The sequence below is a fragment of the Bos grunniens genome, chromosome 10 (assembly GCF_055505025.1).
Source record: "Bos grunniens cultivar Pamir isolate PY7600 chromosome 10, Bosgru_T2T1.0, whole genome shotgun sequence".
Taxonomy (NCBI): Eukaryota; Metazoa; Chordata; class Mammalia; order Artiodactyla; family Bovidae; genus Bos; species Bos grunniens.
The window spans coordinates 72,379,251-72,391,334 of NC_141174.1; the positions used below are offsets into that span (position 1 = coordinate 72,379,251).

A 12,084-nucleotide genomic window follows, 5' to 3' on the forward strand; every position below is an offset into this window, starting at 1 on the left:
CAAGAAGAGTGACTTACATTTTTGACCAAGTTCAGGCAGTGAAGAGACCCAAGGCAATATTTTCCAAACTGAATTTAATGGTCACATTTTTTCCTTTAAGTGAAAGAACTGACAATAAAATAGAAAATATAAAAATCCATTGTACATAGTAAGGTTATTTATTATTTTGTGAAACATATGTGTGTATGTGTGTGTGTGTGTATACACATGTGTGATGTGCATGCTAAGCTGTTAACATTTTAGATATATATATGTTTCTTACTGTTAAAAAGTTTTTGCAGTTAAACAAGTTTGAAAGCCACCACCTTGAAGGATTTTGCAAAAGAAATGACGTAGAAATGTATGGCTGAAGGAAGCTTCAAGGGCATTAGTTTGAACCACTAATAATGTTAAGAAGAGGGATGTTGTTGTTCAGTTGCTTAGCCACATCTGACTGTTTGAGATCCCGTGGACTGGAGATGAGGGTTCAAACTGAAAACTCAGATACTTGGTTAGCTGAAAGGTTCTGAGCACATGAGCTGGGGGAATACAAGTGAGAGAGTTGAAGAGAGGACACTGAAGAGTGGGTTGATAAGGTTTGATGGTAATATTGAAATAAAGAGGAATAAGGAGTCTATGTAAGGCCTTGGTAACTGACAGTTACATGGCTAATCTACTCAGCTTTCCCTGGGCATTGTTGATGATCAAAGTGAATTATGATAGCTGTCTATTACAAATATTGTGATCCTCAATTTGCAGCACCCTAACTTTGTCATCTCTTTAATCTGTATAGGATGGTATAGAAGATACTCCATATCAATCTGGGTTAATTTAATCATGATTACCTCTTAATACATGTTAGTCTTGTTGGTCCTTTTACATTTTCTTCATAGAGTTGTATGTAGTACACAGCAACTGAAATATTCTATCCTATTCCGTGACTTTAAATAAATAATAAAGTACCTACAGGGGAGTGCAATGTACAGTACTAATGCTTTTGACATAATGCTAATGTATGTAGGTGGGATTCAAATTACCATGGTCTTTCTCCAGTCTTTCACACTCCATAATGTCTCCTGGAAACTCTTGCCAGGTTAGTTTTTTTAGAGCATAGATCCAGGCACATTTTTCTCTTCATCAAAAATCTTTACCACTGACCCCCAAGGTTCTCTGCAATATTACTTCATCTTCTCTTTCACATTTTCCCAGTATTTCCCCACTTAGAACCTATGTTTGACCTGCACTAGACTGTTGTCAGGACTCTTTCTTCCCCACATAGTCCTTGTCTTTCCTGCCTAGTGCTATGTTTTATTCAGAAATAATTTTTCTTCTCCAATTCATTCTTTTACATGGCATCTCCTTGATACCTTCCTTGATATGCCCCCCTTGAGTATAATATCTTCTTCTCTGAAACTTTCATGTAACATTGTACTTCTCTTATAGTACTTAATCTATCTTAATATCCAGAGCTGCTGGCTTTGTTTTGTTGTGTGTTTTGTTTTCGTAGTGGGTTTTTGTTCAAAAGTTATAATTACTTCAAGGGGCAAGGATTGTATTTTGTTCTTTTTGATTTTTTATGAAACCCCACAACACTCCTTGGACTGTACAGGCATTAAGTTCAACTACTCTCTGGAATTCACTTTTTCTATCTGTAAAACTCCTTCTATCTTTTTTATTTGTTTTGAGAATAAATGAGAAAATATATGAGAGCCTCTTTAGGTTTCTAGAATAAAAGATGTTATATAATTTAGTTTTTTTAAAACCTGCCAATTTCGTGTCAGTCTCAGATTTTATTTCGTCTTTATTCCCTAGCTTCCCAAATACTCTAGTAAAACTAAATCAAATCAATTTTTTTATTGCATACAAATTTCCATTAGTATATTAATATTAAGTAGTGGCTTCAAGTTGCCATTGAGATGAGTGTAATTCCTCTTGACTTTATTAGTATGTTAATGCAGAGAAGAAAAAGAGTGGTAATCGTTCAAATTGTGAAAGAGGTTTTAATGGGGGAAAATTTATATTATATATTGGACTGAATTTATTCTTCTACATTTGTTATCTATAATTTTTGGCCCTCCAGAGTTTTTTTTAAGACTCTTTTAGTCCAATAGTACAGTGTTCCAAAAGATGTGTAGAATTAATGTTTCCTGTCCAGTTTCCTACATAGGTAAACAGAGGCATGGATTGTTTCAAAAAAAGATAAAGAAGTAACCCAAAGATGACAAAGGTTCTTATTACTAGATGCTTTTTTTTTCCATTAAAAATTATTTTGGCGTGTTCTTTTAGGGTTTAACTCTATGCTTATTTTTTTTAATTTTTTTTCATATTTTATTTATTTTTTTAAATATACATTTATTTTAATTGGAGGTTAATTACTTTACAATATTGTATTGGTTTTGCCATACATCAACATGAATCCGCCATAGGTATACACGTGTTCCCCATCCCGAATCCCCTTCCCTCCTCCCTCCCCGTACCATCCCTCTATGCTTATTTTTAAAATTGAGTCAGTGTATTTTCTATTAACTCATTTGTAAAAAGCCTCAAGCAAAAACTTTAATTGAAAGTTACCTGAACTAAACTTAGAGGATTTTCAACTTTTGAGACAGTATGTGAAGAACTAAGAGATTTTAAAAATGGCTCTAAAACAAGGCAGAGGCATTAAAATGGAACTGTTATGCATACTCCTGTATATAAGAGCAGTTATCTTTCACTGCCAGTAGAATTATGCCACCGTTGCTCAGAGAATCTACAGTGCTGAAGCATGTGATCATTTTGTGTACTTGCACAGAGTAGGTGCTCAATGAGCAGTTGTTTAATTAGACTTACTGAACAAGCCTTGACAAAATTTAGCTAATATTGATCCTTATAGATTTCTATACAAATAGAGACAAATCAGAAGAGGCATTTCCCTTCTGTGCGCAAAATTCTTTGCTACCTATTATAAGATTTGTTCCAGGGCGATTGAAATGGTCAGTGGTCTGTTTTAAAACAAGTTCCCTTGTGGATTCCTTTCTGTGTAGTAATTTTGCAAGGTTACCAGAGAGGAGGAGGAGTCATTGTCACTTGGTACATACCCCATGGCCTTCCCTTTTGAGCCTTTCACAATTTCACTCCTTTAATAATGTTTATTTGTCTCACAGTCATTTTTGTGACTTCCTTAAACCTCACACAAGTTTTACTGATTTTTACTGATCATATAGTTTGGACTTGATCACAGGAAGCTAATAAGAGTCAGTCTAGTGGAGTTCAGTGCAGGCTAACGTGATATTTTCAGACAGGATTTCTTAACCTAGAGGGGAGAAATATTTTTGAACCCTGAAATTTTTGTAAAGTTCTTTTGTAAATATAAATTTTTCTAACAAGAGGTCTAAATTTTTATTATAGTCCCAAAATGATCTGTTCTTTTTTTAAGGTTTAAGAACTACCATTTGAACCATCAATTTCAGAAAGCCTTGTAGCCTAGGCTACTTGGCTACTTGTAGTCATGATTACTCAAGTTAGGAATCTATTGGCCACTAAGCCTATAATATGCTATGTGCTATGAAGTCAGAAGGGGCTTCTGTGGCTTTCAAAAAGCAGAGGAAAGTAGCATGGAGTTAGTGTACCAGAGAGCAGATGTGAATGTCCAATATCTCTCAAGAAAGATATTAAGATCTCAAAGATAATAAGATCTCAAAGATAATCTGAATTTAATTCGGATGACTATTATATCTACTACCGTGGACAAGAATCCCTTAGAAGAAATGGAGTAGCCCTCAGTTCAGTTCAGTCGCTCAGTCGTGTCCGACTCTTTGCAACCCCATGAATCGCAGCACGCCAGGCCTCCCTGTCCATCACAAACTCCCAGAGTTCACTCAGACTCATGTCCATCGAGTCAGTGATGCCATCCAGCCATCTCATCCTCTGTCGTCCCCTTCTCCTCCTGCCCCCAATCCCTCCCAACAATAGAGTCTTTTGCAATGAGTCAACTCTTCGCATGAGGTGGCCAAAGTACTGGGGTTTCAGCTTTAGCATCCTTCCTTCCAAAGAAATCCCAGGGCTGATCTTCAGGATGGACTGGTTGGATCTCCTTGCAGTCCAAGGGACTCTCAAGAGTCTTCTCCAACACCACAGTTCAAAAGCATCAATTCCTCAGTGCTCAACTGTATTCACAGTCCAACTCTCACATCCATACATGACCACTGGAAAAACCATAGCCTTGACTAGACGGACCTTTGTTGGCAAAGTAATGTCTCTGCTTTTGAATATGCTCTCTAGGTTGGTCATAACTTTTCTTCCAAGAAATAAGCATCTTTTAATTTCATGGCTGCAGTCACCATCTGCAGTGATTTTGGAGCCCCCAAAAATAAAGTCTGACACTGTTTCCACTTTTTCCCCATCTATTTCCCATAAAGTGATGGGACAGATGCCATGATCTTCATTTTCTGAATGTTGAGTTTTAAGCCAACTTTTTCACTCTCCTCTTTCACCTTCATCAAGAGGCTTTTTAGTTCCTCTTCATTTTCTGCCATAAGGGTGGTGTCATCTGCATATCTGAGGTTATTGATATTTCTCCCGGCAATCTTGATTCCCTAGTAGTCAACAAAACAGTCCAAAATGCAGTATTTGGATGCAATCTGAAAATGACAGTATGATCTCTGTTCATTTCCAAGGCAAACCATTCAGTATTATAGTAATCCAAGTCTATGCCCCAACCACTAATGCTGAAGAAGCTGAAGTTGAATGGTTTTATGAAGACCTAAAAGACCTTCTGGAACTAACATCAAAAAAAAAGATGTTCTTTTCATCATAGGGGACTGGAATGCAAAAATAGGAAGTCAAGAGATACCTGGAGTGACAGACAAGTTTGGCCTTGGAGTACAAAGCAAAGCAAGGCAAAAGCTAAAAGAGTTTTGCCAAGAGAACGCACTGATCATAGCAAACACCCTCTTCCAACAACACAAGAGAAGACTCTACACATGGACATCACCAGATGGTCCGAAATGAGATTGCTTATATTCTTTGCAGCCAAAGATGGAGAAGCTCTATACAGTCAGCAAAAAATAAGACTGGGAGGTGAAGCATTACTTCACCAACAAAGGTCCATCTAGTCAAAGCTATGGTTTTTCCAATAGTTACATATGGATGCGAGAGTTGGACAGTAAAGAAAGCTGAGTGCCGAAGAATTCATGCTTTTGAACTGTGGCATTGGGGAAGACTCTTGAGAGTCCCTTGGACATCAAGGCGATCCAACCAGTCTCTAAAGGAAACCAGTCCTGAATATTCATTGAAAGGACTTACGCTTAGCTGAAGCTCCAGTAGTTTGGCCACCTGGTGGGAAAGACTGACTCATTTGAAAAGACCCTGTTGCTGGGAAAGACTGAAGGCAGGAGGAGAGGGGGACAACAGAGAATGAGATGGTTGGATGGCAACACTGACTCAATGGACATGAGTTTGAGGAAGCTCTGGTAGTTGGTGATGGACAGGGAAGTGTGGTGTGCTGCGTTCTATGGGGTCACAGAGTCATACATGAGTGAATGACTGAACTGAACTGAAAGATAATAGAGTGAAAAATGCCATCTTGTAATTTCATGTAAGAAATGAAGATGACCAGAAAAGGACCAATAGGCTTGGGTCCTGTGTGTTTTCAGGATGGTTCTTAATAGGCCTTTGGATTTTCCGCTGAAGGAGAAAAGGACAAGGATACAAATGCAGTGTTCCTGACTTCCTCAAGTACAAGTTTCTTCTTCTGAATTTCTGTTGTGTTTAGTTACTGTTTTGGATAGTCATTACATTATGCTTTGTTTGCACCCTTATTTGCTTATAATTATATCTTCTTTGCTAGTTTATAACCTCTTGAAGGCATGACTTTCTGTTTTTCCATTTTGGATACTCTGCAGTGCTCATCATGGTGTCCTGTCCATAAGAAATACACAGAATTTTTCATTATATATTTTTCCTAGGGATGCTGTTGAAGATATTTCCCATATAACATATGCAATTTTATAACAATCCAAGGGTGAAATTTCTCTCACGACTTAGTCTTTATATCAGTTTGCCTCACTCCAACTATTAGTTTTTATTGTATGAACACTAAATCATGCAACTCATTTTAGTTTCCTGTCTATATTGATTATTAGTGCTGAACCATGCTTTTTTTTTTCAGTTATTTTTGTAACTATAATTGCTATTGTTTATGGAGGACTACCTGCCAGGCCCTGCCCTAATCTCTACATATTATATTTTAATTTATTTTTACCTCAGCCCTGTTTATTATCCCTGTTTTGCAGATAAGTCATTGAAATACAGGACAAATAACTTGTCCAAGGTTGTATAGCTAGAAAGTAGAACATGTACTTTTAATCTCTGTGTTCTGTTGTCTCCCAACAATACATATGTGTTAACTCATGCGGATATTACCATATAACAGTACATATGTAACACATATATAGACCAATAAGACATGTATGAATTAACAGTGAGACAGAGGGACAGATGTGATTTGACTAAGGAAAGGAAATTATTAAAACGTGGATTAAAATGATATATCTGTGATCTCATCTCATTTCAAAGTTTTCAGAATAGTTTTAGATTATTGCTACTCAAGTTTGGTCTAGGGGCTGGCGCTAGTCCAAGAAGTGTTTTCCATTGGTTTAAGGTCAGCTATTTATAGAAATTGAAAATAAGTATTTAGAAACTTTTATAGTTATTTGAGAGTAATTTTATATTTATTGACCCTAATAATAATAATTTGGCCTTGTATCTTTTAAAACTTTTTTGGTAATTCATTTTAATTGTATTTTGCAAAAGTTGTGGTCTTTGAAAGTTTGCAATTTTTTTTTTTTTTCCTTAAAGTTATCTTTAACACCGTTGGAGAAGCACTGGTCCTGTTGTTCAGTTGCTCAGTCATTTCCGACTCTTTGCAACCCCATGGACTGCAGCATGCAGGCTTCACTTCCCTGTCTTTCACTATCTTCCGGAGCTTGCTCAGACTCATGTCCATTGAGTCGATGATGCCATCCAACAGTCTCACCCTCTGTCACCCCCTTCTCCTCCTGTCTTCAATCTTTCCCAGCATTAGGGTCTTTTCCAATGTGTTGTCTCTTCTCATCAGGTGGCCAAAGTATTGGCCAAAGTATTCAACTTCAGCATCAGTCCTTCCAGTGAATATTCAAGATTGATTTCCTTTAGGATGGACTGGTTGGATCTCCTTGCAGTCCAAGGGACTCTCAAGACTCTCTAGCACCACAGTTCAAAAGCATCAAGTTTTTAGGCTATTTGCCTGAAGAAGACAAGACATGATCTAGAGCTTGAAATTACATTCTAAACTAAACTTGACTGCAGATGAATTAGGAATTGGTATATTTGGCTGCTTTGTCAGTTTCTTGATCCTGTGAGAAAAGGCCTTAAATTGAATGGACTTTTTAGGGAAAAAGGACTTTTTTTTTTCCTTATTATTCTCAAGAATGACACATTTTAATTTAGTCCTTGATACAAGACAGTAGCACGAGGAACGTGTCTATCATTTATAGTCACAGCTTCCTTCCTTGACTTATCAAAGTAGCTAATAAGGTACTTTGAATTTTTTGTGTGTTCAAATGGTTTACTGGAATAACAGAAAAGAAAAAAGATAGCTGCAAGACATTGCAGATGATGCTGTGTTGGCATAATAGCGTTTACATTTATGGAAAGCAAAGATAGTTTCACTAAATTAATATTTGCAAAACCAATTCAGTTCCTAATTTTTCTTTTTAAGTGGATTGGGAAACCTTCTATAATATAATGTAAAATAATTACATACTCAGTTACTAATCCTAATAGAGTCTTTCAGTGTTCATACGATTACCATCTCCTCTTTAAAATAATCTCTTTTCGGTGATCCCCTAACGCAGCATTTGATGAGTTCTTTTCATCACTATTTTTTTGGATGTTTAAAAGTTGGCCTCCAGATAGAGAAATGGGCTGATGATATGAACAGGCATTTCATAGAGAAAGAAATTGAAGTAGCCAGTGTCAATCTCAGTAATCCCAAACTACAGCTATCACTTGGGTGTGTGAGTGTTCTAAGTTGCTTCAGTGGTGTCAGACTCTTTGTGACCCTCTGGCTGTAGCCTGCCAGCCTTCTCTTCCATGGGATTATCCCAGCATGAATGTTGAAATGGGTTGCCATGCCCTCCTCTAGGGGATCTTCCCAACCCGGGGATCAATCCCGTGTCTCTTATGTCTCTTGCATTGGCAAGTGGGTTCTTTACCATTGTCTCCACCTGGGAAGCCCATCCATCATTTGGGCAGGATTAAGAAATGATATTGGTTTTGGAGAAGTGAGTACTGTTATGTGCTGCATGTAGTCCTATAAGTTCGTTCAGCCTTTTTGAAGGTAATTGGGCAGAACTCATCAGAAAACAAAAAATACAGCATCTCTTTATCCAGCCCTTCCACTTTTGAGGATATATTAAGTTGACTCAAAGATTTAGAAATGACTGGCAAACTAAATTATGATTTATCCACACAATGGAATAATGTATAGATCAAAAATTAAGTTGCACAAATACATTTATATGTATTATGAAGAGAAGGAAATGGATTACCAAATACTCTTTTTGGTTTAATTACATTTTTTAGAAGTATTTGTACAAATACATCCATAGAAAAAGATCTGAAAGATAAATTTTAAGTCTGTGGAAAGTATTAAGAGCATTTATATAATTTTTGCTCATTTGAATTTTTGATTCTTTCCTCTAATGAGTATGTATCGCTTTTGAAGCTTTTTTGTTGAAGATGTAGCCTCTATCTTAAAATGCACAGAATAGTATAGGAGTGAAGGATACCTGATAATCAACAGGATGTCCCCATTCCCCAGGTCCTATTCTGAAGGTTCACCAGGAGCCTGTTTTCTTTTACAGCTGGTTCTTGAAAGCTATGTGTGAGGGTTTTTTTTTTTTTTTTTCCTTCTGTGACAAATGCCTATCATTTTCTAAACAAGAAAGCCAATGTCCCGGTTAGGTGTGTGGAGTTCTTTTCATTCATTTGCAGCGCTGTTGTGTTAATACTAAATAGGCAGAGACAGCCTGACTGGTGGTGCAGGATGGTGAGCCAGTCCTGGGGCTTTTTCTGGTCAGCCCAGAATCCTCTGATTGCCACGTTTTCCTAATTTCCCATTTCCAAGGCATTACTTGAATGACCTTTCTTGCTGAATATGATGCTCTGAATCTCCAAGATTTTCACATGCATTTGGAAGTGGGCAGCCAGGCGATTGTTTACAGGACTCCCAATGAACTGTGTGCTCACAGCAAGTTTGATAAACACACATTTCCTCCTTTTATCAGTGAGATTGCAGAATGTGAAGTATGAGTTTCCAGTTTTACTCATTCCCCTCAGCCCTTTTCCTGTTTAAAAACTTAGACATACTAATTGGATACTGATCTGTCCCTGTTTTTTATTTTGCTTACTGGTAGTTGACGGCTTATTCCACTACTTACCTAGGCAAGGCTTGGCAGTCCTTCAAAAATAAACTTTCCATGTATACAAGTTAAAGGAGATTCATCCCAAGGAATGTAATGTGAGCACTAATTAACAGTAATGACTGCTAATCACTTTGCTTTTTATACTCCTTTAGAAGCACTGCTATTATCCAATGTAGTTAAGTAAAATGCTTGTATATGAATCAACAATGCTGCATCCTTTTAGCAGCTATTGCTCACAATCAAGCTTTGCATAAATTCAAGTTAAACAAAATTGATTTTAATATGCTACATTTCTTTTTATAATAGGAAACTAAAATATCTACTTAAATATCCTTAATACTAAAGACAATACCTGTTTTCCTTTTTTACAATCATCCTTGTGGTAGTCGGAAAGCAATATCCCAATTTTTCTCACAGTTCACGACATTTCTTAGATTTCTTTGACATTGCATGTGGTATACTCTTCATAGTCACAGCTCCACTTTGATTGTATTGAATGCATTTTATCAGATCAGTGAAAAGCCATGGGCTTGTATTTAATTTTTCTGGTTTTGTACATTTACTTCCTAGAGATCGTACAGTTTCTTAAAATTATATGGCCCATTTGTATAAACTTAGTTCATCGGATTGTACATTCAGTGTTGATTAAAAAAGGTTGTTTTATTATGTTTAGTGTATTATTAGACTATTATAGAAGCTTTCTGTTTATTTACATGCACTCAGCATACCTATAAACTGCCTTGCCTCAGGAGGAGACTAAGCAAAACTCATAAATTAATAATTTAAGGGAGCAATACTCAAGTAGCATTTTGGTTAAGTTAATAAGTTAAAGCTTTAGAGTCAGTACTGGCCACTTTAATAATGCTTTACTTCTGACTTTTATTGGCAGAAAATAACTTGTTAAATTGGAGCTTTTGAAATCAAATTAAATCTAACATACCATCTGAAGCCCCTTCCCCTCTTTTTGATTTATAAGCAGGTTGACATATTATTAAAGAATTTTTAACACTTTCACAGTTCTGCACTTTGATTTCAGAGAAAGTGCTAATCTCTCTGGAATTTTGAGAATGACAAAATGAGCTGTATACTGTTTTTCTAGGGAATTTGGAATTCTTAATTTGAAGCCTTAGTTTTATTTTATTATTATTTTTATTTTTTTGGTTGCACTGTGTGACTTGTTGGATCTTAGTACCCTGACCAGGGATTGAACCTGGGCTCTTGGCTTTGGCAGTGAAAGCAAGGAGTCCTAACCACTGGACTGCCAGAGAATTCCAAGACCTTGGTTTTATGATACTTTTATTAATGCTGATTCATCCAACTTCTGATGTGCTGTTGTGACCTGATATGCATTAATGATTTCTCATTTTACATGTTATCTGTAGTTGCCTGGTCATGATGTTTTAATTCTTACAGCTAATGTTAGTATTTCTACAGAGGTTCAGCAATTCAGGACATTATTTTTAAATTACCAAAATAAAATAATTTGATTTCCCTTTCCCTTTTATACTATTCATATTGTCAAAAATTTTAATTTTTGGTGAATAAACAAGTGGAAAAGTTTAGGTGGTAGTATAATAAGAAGCTTTGTATTTTATATACTAGTCTTATTGTAATACATTGCAAACATATGTATTTAAAGAGATCTTTGGCCCTGTACTTAATTGAATTTAGTTTCAAAGAATTATAACAGGGATGATGTGACAGGGCAGAAAATACTTGGAAGTTTAAGTGAATGTTGTCCATATGTAATTATAAGATTAGTGAATATTGTTGTGTATAATATTTCTTTTATATGCCAGAACTGTTGCATAATAGCAACAAAATTCCTATCTCTGAGTAAAAACTTGTTTTTTCTATTTTTCTTGGAGTTTTTACATATAATAGAATTTCATTTTAAAAAGGTGAGGATTTCAATTTTTATCCTTTTGTTTGTTTGTTTTGTTTTTGCAGTGTGTTTACTTTCATGTGAGAGTGATTGATCTGTACCTATCATTTTTCCCAAAGAGGCGACAAATGAAACTGGCCTTTTAGACAAAAGTATGCAAACAGACTGCATTCTTTCTGTTGATAGAATTATGGAAGGATTGCATGAGGTGCCACATTCATTTTCCTATTGATTGTGAAGAGGACTCTGCAATGGGGTGCTGTTTCCATTGGATAAGGAGGTGCCATGATTAGTTACCTTTCTCATGAAAGCACTACAAAGGGAAATGCAAAATGTGTGCAATGTGGTGTTCTCAATTTGACAGTTGTTTTTGTTAAGTTTCTTGCCCCATTGAAGTCTAGCCTATTTTAGAAAAACATACATTTTGACCTTTTCCATTTTTTAGGCTTAGTAGATTTCCATGCATTTGACCCTTTAAAGAAATTACATATTGTAGACGTTTCTCTCGGATTCCGTTGTAGAGCTTCAAAGTTGATGCAACAGTGCCCTCTGTAGTCTTCTAGTGAACAGTAGAGAAATGTAGATGATTTAGAATATTCAGGTAAGAAGCAGGATATTTAAATTTAATTTTTGCTCAGACAAGAGACTCCTTTTTCCTAAGCAGACATTCTTGTTTTTCACTAGTGGCTTTACTTTAACCTAAGGAAACAAAAAACCATTCTGAGTTTTCATTTAGAATTATTGGCTACCTCTTGTTGTTACTCAGTGGTAAAT

The 12,084-nt window shown here is 36.1% G+C and overlaps 1 protein-coding gene across 3 annotated transcripts in view; it reads left to right on the plus strand.

Moving 5' to 3' along the window:
- The window catches only part of DPH6 (diphthamine biosynthesis 6), a 190,923-nt gene that overhangs the window by 21,217 nt on the left and 157,622 nt on the right, over positions 1 to 12,084 (plus strand). The gene's annotated exons all lie outside the window — the stretch shown is intronic.